A 19,100-nucleotide genomic window follows, 5' to 3' on the forward strand; every position below is an offset into this window, starting at 1 on the left:
ACTCTGTAGACCAGGCTGACTTTGAACTCCACAGAGATCCGCCTGGCTCTGCCTCCCGATTGCTGGCATTAAAGGTGTGCGCCACCCGCCGCCCGGCCATCTCTCATGGTAATTTTTACTTCAGTCTGAACTAGCACCTCAGAGCCTAACCTGGGGGTGGAGTCATCCACTCATTCATTCAACTTGCGGCGCAATCCCATAATACGGGAGAAGGAAGCACCGCAGGAGTGGATCCGAAATTACCGCACAGTCTTGTGGGAGAAACCGGCCTGAGTGGTAATTGACGCACAGGAGATGACAGCTGTTCCCAGAGAACCCAGAACTCCGTGAGGTGCTGGTAGATCAGGAGATACACTCGGGGGGGGAAAGCCGGGGCTCCTCACTGATGACTGGGCTCAGAGTCTGTGCGTTTGTAACCAAAGGCACTGTCAGCACTGCGGCCGTGGGCTCTGCCAGTCACTCTAAACAGACTCATCTCCGCTGGGGTGGGAGACAATAAAGAGGAAAGTGACTCACAGTGGCGGGGGGGTGGGGGTGGGGGGGGGGATGAGTCTCCCTGTGACTCTCGAAAGAGAGGAAAGGCAGAGTCATTTTTTCCTTAAGAAACGCCCTGACCTGCCTGGTGCAGCGCTGACTCCTCTTCCCAGCTGCCCTATTTACTGACAGGGGCTTTGATAGGAAATGCTCCATGTAGCGCTTTTGACTGACTTCCTGTTAATTAATACACTACTTCCTCTTTGCCTAGACATTGGCAAGAATTTCCACGCTGAGTTGTACCTGAATTCTTGCCAATCTGTCCATCTTGCGCTGTTTTGCATAATGTGCCTTGTCTGAGAAGGTGCTTGGTCAGAGCCACTGGCTTTGGGACAGGCTTCGAGTTGACTTTCTAAGCTGTGGCTTGTGAGTGGTGGCTGTCGGGGGAGCCAACACATACTGCCACACACTGCAGTAGGGTCAGGCTGGGAGCTAGGTGGAGTGAGCACCCATGTTTTATGCTTCTGGGAGCTGTTTTCTTTGGGGGAGGGGAGGAAAGACGAACAGAAAAGGCATTTGAATTAGACGAGTCTGAAGAAGCTGGGGGGTGCCCAGTCATTTCAGGTCAGTGTGAACAACAGACTCAGAGGAGCAGGGCCAAGACTGGACAGGTCCCACTAATTAGCATCTGAAAGCGGGGTGTGGGGTGTGTGTGGGGGGGTGTGGGGGTGTGGGGGGGCAGGGAATGGAGCTGAAGGTGGCTGCCCATGGCTTCAGCAGATGACAAAGAGAAGGGGAACTGGCACACACCACACACACACACACACACACACACACACACACACACACACACACACACACATTCCTTCTGCACTCGCTGTCCTGAAACTCAAGGCAGCCATCTCCTGAATGGTGCAGTGGGTCATGTCACTGGCTAGCTATGTGGTGTGGAGAAAATCCACCCTTCCCGGATTGGTCTCCTCATGGGAAGACTGGCTTTGACAGTTTCCGAATTTTATTTTAGATGCATTGTTTGTGTGCATGTGTGCAAATGTGCAGCTGTGCGAGCAGGTCATAGGACAACTTTCAGGAGTCTGAGCCACTGTGGGTTCTGAGGGTCAAGCTCAGGGTTTCAGGCTTGCACAGGAAGTGCTTTAAACGCATGGAGCTGTCTTGTAGGCCCGAGGTTGGCCTTTTAAATTTGCAAGAGGTTGTTTTTCTTGTGCTGAAGATCCAGGTTTCAGTCCTGGCCAGAGGTGGAGGTGAGGAGAGGCTGATAGACAAAAGGCTAACTACCTGGTATGTGGAGGTCTGTTGCTTGTATGCATTCAAAGGAGCTGGGGAGCCTGCAGGCTAAACATGCCACACCTTTCTTTCATGAAAGACCCATTTTCACATTAAAACAACAACATATTGATGGTTTAAAGAGAATAAGATATAGCCCTTGCCTTCAATGATAAATTGAGATAAATGGAAAGTAACCCCAAATGTAAAAGCAGCCTGGGTACCCTCCCAGGAAATCATGACTCAGACAGTTGAGTCAGCTGAGTTTGGGAGAAGAGTTCTTAGAATCTAGAGGGGTCTGATTACAGTGTGTTGATCTATTGGTCTAGAAGCATCCACCACCAAAACACTCAGAGCTCTTCCTGGGGGAAGCAGAAGAGGATAGTCTTTGAGAGCTGGAGCTAATGAGGCCAAGGACATAGGGTTGTGTCTAGGCAAGAACCTGTTGTCGGATGTCTACTGTGTTCTCTCTGCTGGGTTTGCCCACGACTCCTCTGGCATCATCTGTGGGATGAAAGGAACTAGAGTGTCCAATAAGTGCCCTCCCCCACTGTGGCCCACAGCCTCACAGGAGCAGCTTTCCTATCCCATCCCCTCAGCCTAGCTCAGGAAGGACCCTGACAGAAACTAGGAAGTGCAGCCTGGTCTCATGTCAGCCCACAAGTCAGAGCCTGGATGGCATCTCATCTCTGTGGGGACTGAAGTAGGTTCGTGTAACCATGTCCCTCTGGGGACAGCTTGCTTTTGCTCTTTCCCCACAGTCCTTCTGGGTCTGTTTATCATGACTGGGTATTCCAAACCTGTTCCCCATCTCCAGCATGTGGGTCAGTCTTTCCTGGACTGTGATTCTAATGCTGGAAACACTGACTCTCTCAGCCCAGCTGATAATTTGGGTATCAACAGCTAAAGCTAGGGTGGCCCTCCATCCTGGGACAGGGGGGAATCCACAGTTCTCAGAGAAGGGAGTGTGGACCAAGCACTTGCTCTCAGGAGTGGGTTTTGTTCCTTTCATTACCAGAGCGCTTCTCAATTTATGAATGATTCGCAGATGGCCTGTCTTGCCAAATTATGATAGTATCTCCCTAAGGACAAGAACTAGGCCCCAGAGTCATTTCTGCATCCCCAGGGCCTAATAAGATATGAGTGCCCCTAGGCAGCAAGGGTGGGGACCCACAGTGGATCGTGTGCTAGCCATGTAGCACATCTGGCCACTCCCCTGAAAGGATGAGTGACATTCCTATTGGGCAGAGGGAATATGCATAAAGCATGTGGACTCCTTATTGGCTGGCTCCATGATGCACTAAAAAATGACCTATATCAAAAAAAGATTATGTCAGCCTCCATCCAGTTCTCACCATGAAATCCGTAAAAGCCCACTGGACAGGGCAACACATGGGTATTCCTCCCTCGAAGCCCCTCCCACTTCAGGACTCACTTTCCCAGACTGTGTCTGTGTTTACTCTGTTCATTCCTTGTCCATGGTTTCTTGTTCTTCTTGGGCATGAGATAACAAACTCAATGACCTTGGAAGTCATTGGCTTGGGGTGGCTCTGGTGGCCACTGATTTTTCAAGCACCCCAAGCCTCTAGTTATGTTTATCAAGAATCAAGAAAGTCTCCATTGCCCTTAAAGAATGTGTATCACTAGGGCTAGGCCAGGAACAGGTGTTTGATATTTAGTGAATGTTTGTAGATGGAGGTAGTGAATGAAGGATCCCGTCTTGGTCATCTGCAATGCAGATAATGTGGAGGATAAGGAAGAGAGTGGGACATAGCACAGGATTTTATTTGTAACACACTGTCTTTCCTCTGCCCTACAGAAGACTCAACCCTGCTGGTTTCACAGCCAAATGTTGCATTTATTATATATTAATTTTCTTCACACACATTTCCTGTTAATTAACACAGTTCTTTCTCAGCAGATGAGCTGGCTGGACCTGCTGAATCAGTGTATCTGCCAAACTCTCCCTCTTGTGCCTGCTTTGCATAATGTCTTCTGTGTGACTGTTTCCTAAGAAATGACACTTGGCTTCTGCTTTGACAGGAACATCTCTACCTTTGCTGATCTTTCCACGTCACAGATTTTGTTCTGTGCCCTTGGCAAAATTGTTTCCCAGCCAGTTGGCACTCTGTGGGGAGGGAGAGTTATCTGTCTCATTCAGGGATGGCAACCACTAACCACTTCATAGCCATTTTCGACCGAGTTTATTAGGGTCTGTTTACAGAAAGCCAGCTTGTCTTTCTAATAGTTTAGAAACTCACCATAGGCTAAGGCTGAGTATCCACTTCCTCTCTCACATCTTGGAGAGCTGGTATTCCAGTTTTGTTTCCTTAAAAGCCACCTGTTAGCTAATTGCTTAAGCATGATGCTCCAACTAATATTCATAAGCATACCATTCTCTCTCTCTCTCTCTCTCTCTCTCTCTCTCTCTCTCTCTCTCTCTTTCTCTCTCTCTCTCCCCCCCTTCTCCCTCTCCCTGTCTGTTTCTCTCCTCCCTCTGTCTGGAAGAGGCAAGTGACTGAGTAGATTATAATCCCAAAATTCCTCTTCTTAAAAAAAAATTAGGGCTGGAGAGGTGGCTCACCTGTTAAGAGCACTGACTGCTTCCAGAGGACCTGGGTTGGATTCTTTGCACCCACGTGGTGGCTTACAACAGTCTATAACTCCAGTACTAGAGGATCTGATGTCCTTTTATGGCCTTTTCAGGCACTACCTGCACATAGTATACAGACATACAAGAGGATGAGGCAGGAGGACTTGTGTAGGCACTTTTCTATCCAGAAGCCACTCTCAAATAAACACACTAAGGATTATATTAATTATTAATGCTAGGCTAATAGCTCAGGCATGTTACTAGCTAGCTCTTATATTTCAATTAACCCATATTTCTTATCTATGCTTTGCTATGTGGCTTGATACCTTTTATCAGTACAGCATGCCCATCTTGCTTTTCCCTGTCTGCTGGTGACTTCAGACTCTGCCCTTCTTCCTCCCAGCATTCTCCTAGTCTGACTCTCTTGACTAATCTTATTCTGTTCAGCTATTGGCCAGTCAGCTTCTTTATTAAACCAATCACAGTGATATATTCACACAGTGTAAAGAAATATTCCACAGCAGACCTCACTTTGAGGCCAGCCAAGGCTACCCTGTAAGAACCCGTCTTAGGGAAAAAAATCAAATCATACTTAAGTTATATCTCTTTCCAGTTATTTTGAAGCAAAGCAAAGTATTAATATTTGACATGCTCTTCATCTTCCTGGAGTGTGTCCTGCTGCTTTGGGCACTTAAGGAAGATGATGTCATTGCTGGTACCGAAGGTTACCCTGTATTATGGAGGACTCAGCCTGTGGCTCCTCTACATGTATTTGGCTCCAATTATAAATGCATTTGTTAAATTTCATTTTGATAAACAGAGCTTTTCGAATTTATAACCGAACTCTGGGAATTATAAAACACTAGTGTATTTTTATAGGTGTGTTGCAGATGGAGAAATTATCAGTTTTCATAATGGTTAGCTGTAAAGATCTGTGTGAACATGTGTTTTCATTAAGACAAAAAATTTTAAATCATCCATTCAGAACATATTACTAAGTCTCCTACCCCTATTAACTATAAGGAAAAAAGAACAGATAAAGTTGGATTGAAAATGAATTTGTGTGTTCATTTACCTCCGTTGGCTACTGAAATATGTCAGCACTTTGAGATGTGCTTGATGGTTCAGGCTAAAGCCCCAGATGAGCCCAGGGGACAGCTCAGAAAAAGGCACCTGGCTTATGATGTTTGTCAAAAACATGGCAGAAAAAAAGACGGCTAGAATGTCCTATCTGCCAACAAAGTAGATACTGCCAAGCCTGGAGGCAGTTGACTGACAGCCTGTTTAAACTGAAGCTGCTTACATAATAATAGTATCATTCCTTGATAATGCTAATACATGCAAATTCATGGACAATACATTCCTATAGATGCTGTGGACCTGAATATGAAGAGAGCAGGGTGAGATGGCATCTGAAACTTGACTGTGCATGATGCCTATGTATAATTTTTGTTTTGTGGTGTGGATGTGGAATTTCCCCTGCTGTGTTTTCAGTTGTATTAACTGCTGATGTACGTACATTTATGGGTGTGTGTGTGTGGGGGGGGGGTGGGTGATGATGGGTGTCTTCTTCATTAGCTCTCCACTTTATTTATTGAGGCTGAGTCTTTCACTGAACTTGGACTTGGCCAATTCCAGCTAATCTAGGTAGCTAATTTGCTCCAGGGATCTCATCCTTTGGGTCTACTTCCTACAGGCAGCCACCTGGCTTTGTCGTGAGTTCTGGAATTCTGAACTCTGGTTTTAAGCAAGTGCTTTATACACCAAGCCATCTCCCTGGCTTCTATCACCATCTTCTTGAAGCTATCTTTTTTTTTTTTTTTTTTAAAAGATTTTATTTATTTATCATGTATACAGTATTCTGCCTGCATGTGTCCTTACAGGCCAGAAGAGGGCACCAGATCTCATTATAGATGGTTGTGAGCCACTATGTGGTTGCTAGAAATTGAACTCAGGACCCCTGAAAGAGTAGTCAGTGCTCTTAACCTCTGAGCCATCTCTCCAGCCCTTGAAACTATCTTGACTTGCAATAGTAACTTCTCTTAAGAAGTGACGATCTCAACTACGCAAAGAGCTATAAGCAACTGAGGAAAACTGGGAGCTTACAGGTGGTCTTCCCCAAGGAAGAGCATGCCAATTGGTTGTCAAGTGCCAAATGTCAGCCCCAAATCGTAGATATGACTAACAATATATGGACTCAACAGATCATATTAGGGAGTACACATGTATATACATATATATGCATACATATACATATGTATACAACATATGTAGTGATATTGTGTTCCCCAAAATATTGTGCACCCTAATAAATTATCTGGGGTCAGAGAATAGAACAGCCACTAGACAGACATAGAGGCCAGAAAATGGTGGCACTCACACCTTTAATCCTAGCCTTCTGGAGGCAGAGATCCATCTGGATCTCTGTGAGTTTAAAGTCACACTGGAAACAGCCAGGCATGGTGACACATGCCTTTAATCCCACGAAGGGAGCCTTTAATCCCAGGAAGTGAGCCTTTAATCCCAGGAAGTGATGGCATAAAGCAGAAAGATATATAAGGCCTGAAAACCAGGAACTAGCTGGTTAAGCTTGAGGCTTTTGAGCAGCAGTTCAGCTGAGACCCATTTGGATGAAGACTCAGAGGCTTCCAGTCTGAGAAACAGGATCAGCTGTGGAATTGGCAAGGTGAGGAAGCTGTGGTTTGTTCTGCTTCTCTGATCTTCCAGCATTCACCCCAATACCAGAATCCAGGTTTGATTTTATTAATAAGACCTTTTAAGATTTGTGCTACACATATACAATGATAACTGGTGAAAAAAGAGACCATGAATTTGAAGAAGAGCAGGGAGAGGTGTATGGGAAAGTTTGGAGGAAGGAAGGAGAAGGAAGAAATGCCATTAGATTATAACCCCAAGAGAAAAAAGCAAAGAAAGAAATGAGCCCAGTCTGAAGCAAGCAAGCAAACAAGCAAACAAACTAACAAGCAAACCAACAGACTGAGAAAGCCATGAAGAACAAGACAATAAGCAGTATTCCTCCACGGCCTCTGCATCCGCTCTTGCCCCCAAGTTCCCACCTTGATTTCTTGTCTAGCTTCCCTGATGATAGACTATAACCTGCAACCAGATGAACCCTCTTGCCCCTAATGAAGAGCTCCCTATTCCCATCTCTGTTCTTTATTCCCTTCAGCTATTCCCAAATTCTCAAGCTTCATTCTATAATGCTGAAATTATCTACTTTTCCAAAACTGCTATGTTGAAAGTAAACATTGTCACTCATGTTGCACAGAGAGGAAACTGAGATAGAAAGGAGTCATGGCCTCCACTTAGTTGTTTGGAAGTGTGAAAGGGAGTAGTCATACAGCAAGGAAAGAGAAGCAAGAGGAATTCAGGGACTGGGCTTGCTGATGGCGTAATTCATTTTTGTGGGAACTTATTTGGGTTCCTAGGCACTTATTAATCCTTCTGAGGACAGAGTCCCAACATCCTGAGTTTTCCTTTCTATCAGGCCTCACCTCTGAAAAGCTCCACTTTTCCATAGCCGCATGCTGGGGACCGAGATTGCAGTACATATAATTTTGGAGGTTTAGCCACATCATATTTAAACTGTGACAGTCACAACAATGTTCGACAAAATATTCCAGAGGCTAGGGATCTCCAGAGTCATTAGAAGATCAGAAGAGAAATCGAGTCTAATAGCAGTTCTTCAGGCTGCTAGTAGAAGGGCCGGGGGGCGGGGGTGGGGGGGCTGGGAACTGGATCTGGTTCTTTATTTGGTTTCTATTCTCATCTCTAATCAGACTACAGCCTACATGAAGCCATGTGAAGAATCGTGGTAGAGCAGAGATACCCGTCACTCCACTACCAAGTCTCATGGCAAATGAGTGTATTTTCTCTTGTGTATTCGCGCTCCCTGTCCCAGAGCTGAGGATCGAATTCATAGCCTTGTGCATGCTCAGCTAGTCCTCAGGACTTCACCCTGACTCACAGGGGAATTCCAAACTCCCTTTGCACCCCAGAATCTTTATCAGTTCCTTGTGTGAAAGAAGGCAAATTCTCCTGTGTGGCTTCCCTGTTAGCCTCCTGTGACAGTTCTTTGCTGACTATGGCCCAGTAGCCCGGTAGCATCCCGGTGTGGCATCCCGGTGTGGGTGCAAGGCCCTCTGCAGTCTGACTCTCCCTGCTCCACCAGTTCCTTGTTTGCTCCTCACTACAAGCAACCAACCTTCGCCAGGTAAACAAAAGCCTGATTGAAACAAATTAATAGAGGAAACAGCTATCTCGCTAATGGTCTCGAAGCGGAGTCCTGCCGAAGAAGCAGATTACAGGGGAGTAGAGGGAGAGGCCAAGGGAAGATGTAGCCCCAATGCACACCTCCAGGAACTTCCTTCAACTAGGCCCGAACTCCCTATATATAGCCAGTCATATCAAGAATCCACCAAAGGATTCATCTCCCTAGCAGGTCAGAACTTTTAAGGTCCAATCACCAAGCTGGGGTCCGGTCCAAGCCCCCAGTGCATGAGCCTGTTCCTGAGCACTTGGGTCCACACTCCCGCCACCTTAGCGGTCCTATATTTCCAAAGAAATCAGGAATCAGAAACTGGTAAAGAAAATGGATTTGTTTACGGCTTGACTGGGGTGAGCATGACTCCTGGTCTCCCTCCACCCTGTGTCATGCTGTTACAGTCTTCTAGGACAGATGGAACAAAGGAAATCTGCGGATGGGATACTATCAGAACTGAGACGGATTCTCCTGCAGGACAGGATGCAGCAGCCTTTCCCTCCTCTAGCCCAGGGTTGTGAGGAAATGTTAATTCTTAGGGACCACTGTTTTAGGGTCTTTGACTCACCTGTGAGGGGCATTCAGATCAAAACCTGAAAACTATGGCACTAAAACATGCCACACATCCCACATGCCTCCGTCTTCGCTCAGGCTTCAGTCACATGCTTTTTCTGCTGTCCATCTGCTATGGCCCGGATCAAGCCTTTCCTACTTGATCTCCCTTTCTCCTACTCAATCCCCTATTCACAGTTAACTGTGTAAGGACAGCTAACCTTTCCTCATACATACTTTTATGGATGGCAGATTCACCCTGGATCAAGTACACAGATAGGGCTCTAATACTAGACTCCAATTTGGCCATTTACAGGGTGACTTTTGTGAGCTGTTTGCTACCAGTCTTTCTTAGTTTTTCTGTGGAATGAATTTAATAATAGGTTTATAGAGAAGATACACGAAGTAGTACATGTAGTAACAGACAATAAAATGCATAATAATGATAATTGATATGCTTGATACGTAGCAGCTTTCACTTTAACATAACGTACATGGCACTCTTGGCAGGGTCTGTTCCAAGGACTTTACATATTTAATTCATTTAGTCCTCCATGTGACTCCAACAGGTAGTAACTGTTATTATCCCTTTTATAGACTAACAGTCTGAGGGAGAGAGGTTAAGTGATTCCCCACCCCTCCCCAACATTATAGTTCATAAGTGACGAAGATGAGATTGGAATCTTGACACTTTGGCATCAGCCCATGTCTTTCAAATGATAATGTTTCCTAATTATGACTCAACATCAATATGGGTAAAACCTATGACTCAGTCCCAGCCAAGGGTCCTGGGGCCAATCCTGAGTACTGTGCTAGGTGAACCTTAAAAGGTTCAAGCTAGCTCTGGGTTTGCTTCCAGTCCCCTCATCCCACATGTGGGACAGGAAAAAGAGAAAGGAAGCCTCATGTCATCTCCACAAAGATTCCAGTTTGGCTTTTCCCCTGAAGTCAGATGTCAAACCACCACATGGAGAGGTAGCTCCCATTACCCTGACACAAACAGCAGAAGGTGCATCTTTACCAAGAGGTAGAGTTAACTGTGGAAACAAGCAGGGCATGCTCCTCAGCCTCTATGCCTAACAAGCTTCTCGGGAGGCCAGGCGGGCTGCAAGGACAGCAGGTGTCCTGTGTGTCCACTGGCCATTTGCACAGGGTTGGGTAGAGGCAAATCGTAAACTGTCTCACTCATCATATTTCTGGACCTTCGAGGCAGGTGACATTCAGCACAGCAGGAAATTAGACCACTAGGGGGTGCCTGGACACTTCAGTTTCCAGGCAGGAGCTCTCTTAGGACCTGAGTCTCACTGCTGCCTGTGCTCTGTATCTTTCCCAGAGACTCAGTGAGCTAAGAGCCCTAAGAACTTGCTGCTCCCTTTCCCAGCAGCTCACCTTGCAGTCCCTCCCACACAGCTTTGAGCATGGGACAGGTGTGTGGAGGAGGGTCATCCCTCTTAGGAGCCCATGTGGTTGGAGTTATATGTATGTATTTGTGTGTGTGTGTGTGTGTGTGTGTGTGTGTGTGTGTGTGTGTGTGTGTGTTTTATTACTGTACTAGGGATTGAACCCAGGGCCTCAGGCATGCTAGCCAAGCACTCTACCTTGAATCTACATCCCAGTCTTCCTTTTTTCTTTTCTTTCTTAATTAAAAAAAAAAAAAAGCAAAAAACCATTTTTAACTTTTTATATTTTGAGACAAGGCTGCTTAGTTTGGCCTTGAACTCTCTTTGTGACATATGCAGGCCTTGAACTTGTGATCCTCCTGCTTCAGTCCCCTGAGTAGCTGGATTGAGGCATCTTAAACTTTCCCCATGCAACCCCCTTATCATCTAAAAAATCCTTATGTGACCTCAGGCCTCTAGGTATACAAAACACACATTAAAAACAAAACATTTACTGATAAAGAATCATCATAAGGAAATGTATTTTAAAACAATTTTTTGCTGTACAGATAATTCTAGCATTGATTAGTGATGAAAGCAAATTTACATACTAATGACATGGATGTGCTTGTTTACTTTTACAGGGAGAATTAAACTGGGTAACTATTTGGTGCCAATGAACAGAGATCATCTTAACATGATTGATAGGACGGCTGTAGAATCACCGGCTTGAGAATGCCACTTGGAGTAAGTTTGCAGTACAGAGTGGCAGAATCTGTTTAGGGACATTTTTGAAATTGTTGGAAATTCTTCCCTCGCCCTAAGACAAAGTTCATTTAAAGATTTAAATAAAGAAAGAAAGGAAGGAAGGAAGGAAGGGAGAAAGAAAGAAAAAAGGAAAGAAAGAAAGGAGGAAAGAAAGACAGAAAGAAAGGAACTGAAATCAGCAATTCAAACAGTAGTTTTTAAATCAAAGATACTCATATATTACTTCCATGCTCAGGAACAGCGGGAGGAAAACATTAAGAGTCTTTGCTTTCTCTAATGAAACCATTATGTTTCTATAGCAGCACAAGACCTCTGTACAGTAAAATCACTGCAGTCCATCATAAGCAGGGTCTGGAACCAGAGCCAGGGTGTTTTAGCAGCGTTTGCTGGTGTTGCATGGGGCGACGTCATACACAAGGTGAACAAGTGTACTGAGAACCAAGGCTGCATGCAATAAAGTCCCAGGATGTAGCTCGGGTGAGCGCTTTCAGAAACACATTGAAATCATTACACTTTTGATTTTCAACTGATTTTACATCGTGGTGTGTTCAGAAACATTTTCCTGTGACCAAGTTCTTCTCAGCCCCCACAGTGTAAGAGGCTGGGCCTGGGATCGCAGGCCTGCACCACCTAGCCCTGGGTGTAAAGTAGTTACAGAGCATGAGTCTAGACCTCTTGTTGGCTAACTTCTTGTTTCGGTCATCTATTAGTCCATATGCTCTCCTGTTCTATCAAAAGGGACATCAAGAAAACTTGAAAAGCAGTCCCAAGAGGAGGACACCGGGGGAGGACTTAGAGAGCTCAGAATTAGGGTGAGGCAGAGGCAGCCTTGCCTATGCCAGCCTGACTGTGTGAGCCTACATTCAGGTACTCTGCCTCCTACCATTCCCTGGTCTGAACTGCCATCAGGCAGTACCCCATAGTGATGAAAAATGGCTTCTTGCTGCTGATGAATTTCAATTCCTTACTCATTCCCCCCATTTCATTCTCATAATCGTGTATCTTCTTGCTCATTCCGATTAAGACACTGATTGCTATGTAATAATAAGACTTCCTCATTAGGAGCCTTCAGAATCAAAGCAGCTAACATTCATTCAGAACTTTCTGTGTATCCAGGGCTCTTTCAAATGCTCTGCCAGTATTGGCTCATTCAATCCCCTCAACTGTATAATGAAGAAAGTACCTCTTTGCAAAACAGATATGGTAATTACGGCTCGGAGGGGTTCAATATGTGATTTCATGTGGTGTGCATTCAGCACACTGGCCATAGGAGACTCTGCTCTTGGGGGTGTCTGTTTATATTTAAAAACAGACTATTGCCTTTTTGACTAGAGGTTTGGTATCACTGGCTTGTGATAATCTGCAAGACGGGATTCACTCATGTCTTATTCTGATCTGGTTCTGGCTAGGTGACTATGAATTTCAGGGAGAGAAACAGCATCTTGCTCCCTCTGTATTTCTACAGCTCTAGGTTCATGCTGGGTATCTACTCACTAGATATTATTTCATTGTGTTAGACTCCTGGCATCTCCACCACCCATCCTTCACTATAGGGTCTGGGAAAGTTCCTGTTCTAGAACAGACAGATAGCCATGACCTGTAACTAGAGTTTTCCCGCCTTGCCCACAGTCAGGACAAATCTCTCTCACCTGCCAGTCCCACAGCTGCTCAGACCCAACCAAGTAAACACAGAGACTTATATTGCTTACAAACTGTATGGCTGTGGCAGGCTTCTTGCTAACTAGTCTTACAGCTTAAATTAATCCATTTCCATAAATCTATATCTTGCCACATGGCTCGTGGCTTACCGGCATCTTCACATGCTGCTTGTCATGGTGGTGTCTGGCAGTGACTCCTTCCGCCTTCCTGTTCTCTCTTTTCTCCTCTCTGTTAGTCCCACCTATACTTCCTGCCTAGCCACTGGCCAATCAGTGTTTTATTTATTGACCAATCAGAGTAATTTGACATACAGACTATCCCACAGCAATGACCTGTCCATCACTGGCCTGCAAGTGGTCATGACCTGTCTATCATTGACCTCCAGGTGGCCATGACCTGTCCATTGTTGGCCTACACACAGCCATAACTTGCCTATCACTGGCCTGCAGATGGCCATGACTTGTTCATCATTGGCCTTCAGATAGCCATGACCTGTCAATCACTGGTTTGCAGGTTGCCATGACCTGTCCATCACTGGCCTGCCTTCCTCCAAGCCTCCTCATTTCTTTGTTCAGATTCAGCTTCTGGGGGTTGGTTCTGCCAGTCATGACAGACATATGTGTTTTAAAGTTATACCTTTTAGATTCATGTGAACAGGAAGGGCTAGAGAAACATACCTTTCATTTCTAATTGCTTGCCTTCAAGAATAAACAGGACACTATTATTCTATATCAATCCATTTAACATATCATTTTACATGTTTTTCTCCACCACATGCTTTCCCTGCCCTCAATATCCTTTTACAAAAAGCACAATTAGTTAATTTGTAGTGAATATATGTGCACATGTGTGATTGGCTATGTACATGTGCAAAGATTAGAAGGTTGAGTGCTTTCCTCTACCACTCTCTGCCTATTCCTCTGAGGCAAGGTCTCTCCCTGAGCCCTGGGAGTGTTTTCTCAGTTAAGCTGGAGGTTGGCCAGTCCTAGAGACCATCTGTTTCTGTTCTTTGCTGGGCTGCTGTCACAGGTGTGTACAGGATGCCTGGATTGCCACGTGGGTGCTGGGATATGAATTGTAGTCTTTAGTCTTTATGATTGCACAGAAATCTCTTTTAACTACTGAGCCAGCTGTCCAGCACCTACCCCTACTCCCCTGTCCAGTGTCCTCTACAGGTATTGCAAATCCAAATCCTTCATTTTTGTTCTCTGACAAACCACCATCTATTTCTTTCTTTCTTTCTTTCTTTCTTTCTTTCTTTCTTTCTTTCTTTCTTTCTTTCTTTCTTTCTTTCTTTCCTTCCTTCCTTCCTTTCTTCTTTCTTTCTTTCTTTCTTTCTTTCTTTCTTTCTTTCTTTCTTTCTTTCTTTCTTTCTTTCTTTCTAGTTTTTTTGAGATAGGATTTATCTGTGTGGTCCTGGCTGTCCTGGGACTTTCTCTGTAGACCAGGATTTCTCAAACTCAGAGATCCTCCTGCTTCTGCTCCCTGAGTGCTGTGAGTAAAGGTGTGCATTACCATGCCTGGTTCAACCACCTTTTTTTTTTTTTCTAGTTGAAACTAGATTTTTTTTTTTCATACAATAAATTCCAATTGTGGTTTCCCCTCCCCCAACTCTTCTCAGATCCTCCTCTCCTCTCCAGTCACCCAAATCTACAATCCTTTCTTGTTCTTTCTCAGCAGAAAACAAACAGGCATCTTAAAATAACAACAACAAAAACAAAAAAACGCAAGCAAACATGAATAAGATAAAACAAACAAGTGAACAGAAAAACAAAGAGCCAAAGGAAAAAAAAAACACACAAGAAACACATATAGACACAGAGACACACATTGGCACACACAGAAATGCCCTAAAAACACAAAATTAGAAACCATAATATGTAAGCAAAAGACTTGTTGGGTAAGAAAAGAAAATAGAAAAAGAAATGCCCAGATAAAGCATTATGTGACAAAAAAACCCTTCCAAAAATAACATTGAGTTCATTTTGTGCTTTGCATGGGGCCTGGCCTTAAGAGTAGTTTGTCTACCTAGTGAGAATTCATTAGAGGAAACGAATTTTTCATTTGCTAGTGGTTATCATTTGGAGATAGTTTCTGGTCAACCACTGATTTTTAACTCTGATAGACACAATTCTTATCTGAATAGGAACTTTAGATTGAGAACCACCCACCAAATTCTGAGTGACAGGAATCTGAAAGATGCAGTGGTCTTTCCTGGACAAGTAGACATCATGGAGAATCTAGATTCCCAATGTAGGGTAGACTCTGCTTGAGAAACGAAGTCCAACTGTACCTGGAACAATCTGGGACAAGACTGACAGCAAGCAATGGCCCCAATAGTCAGGCTGACCCAGAGCCAGACTTGCTTTGTCAGTGAGGTGAGCTTACCTGCTGTGTGCAGGAATTCTGTCTATACATGTTATAGATTCATGAGACCGTCCATCTCCTTCTACCAGTATGTTTCAGCACATTGAAAATAAAAGGCCCCACAGATGCAGAGACCCACAGCCAAACTTTAAGCAGAGCTCGAGAAATCTTGTGGAAGAGGGAGAGAAAGATTGTAGGAGCCAGAGGGCTGGAGGACACCAGGAGAACACAGCCCACAGAGTCAACTAAGCAGTGCTCATAGGGGCTCACAGAGACTGAAAGGCAGTCACAGAGCCTGCATGGGTCTGCACTAGGTCCTCTGCAAATATGCTGTGGTTGTTTAGCTTGGGTTTTTTGTGGGACTCCCAACAGTGGGAGTTGGAGTGTCTTAGACTCTTTTGCCTGCTCATGGGACCCTTTTCCTCCTCCTGGGTTGCCCTGTTCAACCTTGGTATGAGGGTTTGTATCCAGTCTTATTGCACCTTTTTTGCCATGTCTGTTCACATCCCTGAGAGGCATGTTCTTTTCTGGAGGGAAATGGAGGAACAGTGGATCTGGAGGAGAGGGGAGGGCATAGTGGTAGTGGGGACATGGAGTGGGAGAAGTGGAGGAAAGGAGGCTGTGTTGGGATGTATTGCATGAGAGAAGAATAAATAAAATACATAAATATGTACTTTAAAAGTTAAAAAAAAGAAAAAAGCTTCCACATCACTTCCTGTGACTATAGCTGACTAAACCCAAGAATTTCTGAGTCTTTATTCTGTGTCCTGATATCATTCAAACTCCCAAACTTAAATAATGACTTTGCCAGATCTCTTCTGTAGAAACAATGGGTTTAGAGTCTTTTCTGTGATAAGTGGATTTGGGACAATCTGGGTATTATGTGTAAAGTTGCTTATATACTTTAAATGAGCCTTATTTTTTTTCTACTTGTGTATCTGTTGCTTTAAAAAGGTCCTCCAGACTTTGGGTGATGCTTTCCTTGCCAAATAAACAAGTCCGGGCATGCTATGTTCCCTCTCTGTAGTAGCCTATGTTCAAGTCACCCAGGATAGTGTGCTGTTGGTATAGAATCTCTCCCAGAGTGATGCTAGGGGTTCAACTCTTTCTTAATAAACCCCGTCAGTATCTAGAAATAGTCGATGCCACTTTGTTATGCAGGAATTTTTCTACTCAGCAGATACTTTCCTTCTATGGGGGAAACAGGCGCTGACCGGCTTTCTTTACCACACTTACATAACCATCCTTAGTGTGCCTCTGCTCTGGGGCCTCAGGATGAGGGAATTTTCCGCTGTCTCTACTATGGGCTTTCCTCAGGCAAGCTTGGAAAACCTGTCTCCTGCCATGCACTCCCTCTCTGTGTCTTTCAGGCTTCACCTGTGTTGCTTCTCAAACTCCACTGGCTGAATTGGATGTGGAGCACATGAATGCTGAGGGATGGCTCAGTGCACAGAAGCGTTTAATAAATATTGCTCCAGAAAGGATTGCTTCTCTGAACACATGACAGTGATGGACTTCTCGGAAGGCTTCTTTATGTCCGTGAATAATCAAAATGCATTGAGCATATTTTTATCTCAGCTCCTAGTAATATTGACAAAAGGGCTATTTTTGGTTTGTTAAGGAAATACTCCACCAGGAAAGGTAGCTTTTGAGGAGGAGGAGGAGGAGGAGGAGGAGGAGGAGGAGGAGGAGGAGGAGGAGGAGGAGGAGCAGGAGGAGGAGGAGGAGAACTAATCAAAATAAAATCGACTGGAGAAGGATTTTGATACATTCTTTTATTTTCTCTCCGAGAGACTTGGAAAGCAATGGGAAAGGGAGTGGAGAGGACCACTCATCAAGAGGTGTTTTAAGAAATTTGCTGGCTTCTATTTCAGGAAGGTTTGCATGGACACTACTAACAGAGACAAATGAAGGACGAGGAAACACGGCTGTTAGCTGCACTTCTTCTGAAGGCTGATGGATAATGTCTCCACGTGTTTGGGATGGTCAAGGACAGAAAACAGTGTCACAGGATGGAGAGACTCTCACATCATCGGGGAGTGCAGCTGATAATGGAAGCCATTTTCTGCTAGTTGTATTATGTATCTTTGAGGTACCTCTGACATAGATGTCTAGAGTGTTCTTCCTCTGACCCTCTCACACAGCCAACTCCTCATTGGTATGGTTTTACCCCAAGACCCGGCTCCTGTAGGCCATCATGCTCTGTTTATGCTCAAGAATGTGTTAGAAACAGGCACCACAGGTAATGGCATAGCTTTCCTCTTCCTTTGAGGGAGGATGGCTTACTTTATTCCAGATAGCTCATATTACACTTAAATGTTTCCACTCAAGTCGTCAAAGGCCAAATTCTCCTCTTTTTTCAGAATAAGCTATGTAGACCAGCCTTGATCTCAAAGAGATTTGCCTGACTCTGCCTCTAGAGTACTGGGATTAAATGTGCAAGTCACCACAGTGGGCTCCCTTTTCCAGATTCTAAAGGTAGAAATCTCTGTCTCATCAACCAGATGGATAGGTCATCCCCTTTCCCAGGGTCCCACACCCAGTCTGAGCTGTTCCTCTAAGCTTCAGTCAGCCCCATTTATTGAGAATGAAGTGAGAGAGGAAAGTCTCATAATGAATTCTAAGCTGGCTCATTTATTTTTTGCTTTGCACTTTTGAAAACTAGTATTGCCCGGCAGTGGTGGCACATGCCTTTAATCCCAGCACTCGGGAGGCAGAGCCAGGTGGATCTCTGTGAGTTCAAGGCCAGCCTGGGCTACAGAGCAAGATCCAGGACAGTCACCAAAACTACACAGAGAAACCCTGTCTTGAAAAACCAAAACAACAACAACAACTATTATTTATTTTCCTGGCTGTAGAAGTGCTAATTCTGATGCTAAAATTTCAGGAAAAACATATTTAAAGAATTAAAATCCCACAAAATAAAAATGCTATCAGAGTTTGGTGTCTTTCCTTCCATATTGTATTTTCTGGAGAAAAACGTTAAGTATTTGGCAAATACGTATGTGTGCCGTAGTCAGTTTATTGCTGCATTGAACAAAAGGGCTGGGGGGGCACCATGTAAAAGGGGGCGCTGTCTATTATAGCTTACGATCGCAGAGATTTCAGACGATGCCTGGCCCGGTGCACTCAGGGAGTGTTATGGTGGCAGAGTAGGGGTGTGTGTGTGTGTGTGTGTGTGTGTGTGTGTGTGTGTGTGTGTGTGTGTTTCTTTTCCTCACTGCAGGGAGGGAACAGAGTAGAAAAGACAGAGCTACACCAAGGACATCCCCAGTGACCCACGTTCCTTCAGTACCCCCCCAATAATGCCACCAGGATATGAATCCCCAGGCTTTAACCCACTCACTAGGTCAGAACCCTCCTGATCTAAGTATCTGGAGATGCCATCATAGACACAGCCCTTGTTAAGTCTCCTATGAATTTCTCAGTGTAAGCAAACTGACATTCAAAATTAACTGTCGTCTCCCCTCTCATATATAAATTCTCTCACAAGATCAGAATCGTACTCTACATGCAATTTTGCAGTGTTTACTTTGCATGTGAGGGTGGCCATTTCCTAATGTCTTCAGATTCTGTTCATTCAATCATTTTAGTAGTTGCTGCCACTATAAAACAATGGTCACTGGCGTCTACATAAATCTTGTATCCTGTTTCGTTTTTCAGAATAAATTTGCAGGCAGCGAAGTCAATGGCCCGAGTGGCAGGAGACATTCTGAGTGCATGCATGTGTGTATATGTATCT

At 44.6% G+C, this 19,100-nt stretch overlaps 1 long non-coding RNA gene across 1 annotated transcript; it reads left to right on the top strand.

The window, feature by feature from the left end:
- Nucleotides 1–220: 220 nt before the first annotated feature.
- Nucleotides 221–18,263, top strand: LOC128103741 (uncharacterized). The gene is made up of 3 exons (XR_008215763.1): nucleotides 221–331; nucleotides 16,729–16,893; nucleotides 17,233–18,263. It is a non-coding gene; the product is annotated as an uncharacterized LOC128103741 (long non-coding RNA).
- Nucleotides 18,264–19,100: the final 837 nt, after the last annotated feature.

This window comes from Peromyscus californicus, unplaced genomic scaffold, assembly GCF_007827085.1.
Source record: "Peromyscus californicus insignis strain IS unplaced genomic scaffold, ASM782708v3 Scaffold_8__1_contigs__length_139910024, whole genome shotgun sequence".
Lineage (NCBI taxonomy): Eukaryota > Metazoa > Chordata > Mammalia > Rodentia > Cricetidae > Peromyscus > Peromyscus californicus.